The 1,679-nt window shown below is 38.1% G+C and overlaps 1 protein-coding gene across 1 annotated transcript in view; it reads left to right on the top strand.

Annotated features, from left to right (window-relative positions):
• The window catches only part of ttll4 (tubulin tyrosine ligase-like family, member 4), a gene marked incomplete in the record, with an annotated part of 35,654 nt that overhangs the window by 4,322 nt on the left and 29,653 nt on the right, over window positions 1-1,679 (top strand).

Genomic DNA, 1,679 nt, shown 5'->3' with positions numbered 1-1,679 from the left:
AAACAGTACTATATAGCATTTTAGACACATTCTAGACCAGTGGTTCCCAAACTTTTCAGCTTTTGACCCACAAAATAGTACAAAACAGTAGCAGAGACCTGAGCACCCAAATGTTTTTGGATGATAAACATTTGTATCAGGTCAACTAAACATGGGCATTGTAACATATAAGGCATATTTTTATACTACGTTTATCCATTTTAAATACACTAACCTCACTCCTTTGTAACAACTAAGGCAAAAAAATGTAATTAATTCAGAAAATCTTTTCAGGACCCCACCTTGATGTTTCGGGACCCCACTTTGGGTCCCGACCCCAACTTTGGGAAACACTGCCCTAAAGAAAGTTTGAAAGAGAACACTTTTTAAAGGAATTAAAGAGATCTTAATGTATTTTTTGGAATAAATATTTATAGTTAAAGTTAGAAAGATACAAAAACAAAAAGTCATAGCAGCTCTTTCCTGACTAAGCTGAGTGTTTCAGTACATGAAAGAGTTTTGTTTTTTTTGCTTGTTTTTAATGCAGTGTCCCCTGATGGTCCAAAGATCACCACCTAATATTGACTTTTAGCTTTGTGCTTTAGGCTCAGAGAGATATCCAACTTCTAAAACCTTTTAATGATTTTATGAACTGTGAATGATTCAGTTTTCAGATTAAATATTGAGGAACATGATTCTGAAGCGGTTTGGGCAAAACTGCATCTAAAAATAATCAAACTGCTGAACTTCAGCTCATTTTTATCTCTGAGATTCAGCCTCTGTAAAAAGAGTTTTTATTTTAAGCATTATCCATTTCTCTTACTGACAAATAACTTCATTAGTAGGCCTGTCGCGATAGTCAATAAATCAATTAATTGCACGATAAATTATCTTGAGGTCGGCAAAAAAAATGAGGACGATAAGTTTCATTTTCCTGCTTGTTTGTTTACTTTGTCTCTCTCCCTCTCTGTGCTCCGCTGCACAGGAGCTCAGCTGACTCCTCCCCTCCTGTTTTCTTAGTGTAGGAGGAGTGAAGTGTCGTGTTAGCGTGAGAGCTCGTAGCAATAACAAACTAAAGAAACGTTTCAAAGCAGAACGCGGCTGCTGCAGTGTCGGAGCACTAGAGCCTGAATTTCGCTGGGGGGGGGCTGACACTCCCCCAGACCCGTGACAAACTCGTCAAGACTTTACCTGTAGCTCCCAAAAATACCAGGAAACTTAAACGCACCATCTGTGTTTTAACTAAACCCCCAAAAAAACCTGTAGCTGTCCCAACAACTCATGAGGAAAACTCTGAACTGTCTGATTTCCTCCCCGCAGCGCTCTTACTGTCCCCTCCTCACACACACACACATAGACACGTTTGTTCTTCTATCCTCATGGGGACTTTGCATTGACTTTCATTCATTTACCAGTACTTTCTATTACCATTTGACCCTAAACCTAGCCTACACTTTACATGGGATGTGAACTGGGCTTATGTCCCCATAAGAAACAGTGGGTCCTCACCAGGCTGTGTAGTTTGCTTCATCTCTAAAGAGATGCTGCTCTTTAATATTGTTTATTTACTGTCTTAGTTGTGTGTGGTGTTTAATTTACATTTTGTTCTTTGTTTTTTTTTATTCAAGTGCGTTTTTGTTAGAGACTGAGTCCACTTTGTTAAACATTCTTTTAAAAATTAAAGTTTATTGATTTATTAC

The sequence above is a fragment of the Austrofundulus limnaeus genome, unplaced genomic scaffold, assembly GCF_001266775.1.
Source record: "Austrofundulus limnaeus strain Quisiro unplaced genomic scaffold, Austrofundulus_limnaeus-1.0 Scaffold1082, whole genome shotgun sequence".
Taxonomy (NCBI): domain Eukaryota; kingdom Metazoa; phylum Chordata; class Actinopteri; order Cyprinodontiformes; family Rivulidae; genus Austrofundulus; species Austrofundulus limnaeus.
The sequence above is the reverse complement of the archived record's forward strand: the minus strand, read 5'-3'. Positions and strand labels throughout refer to the sequence as shown.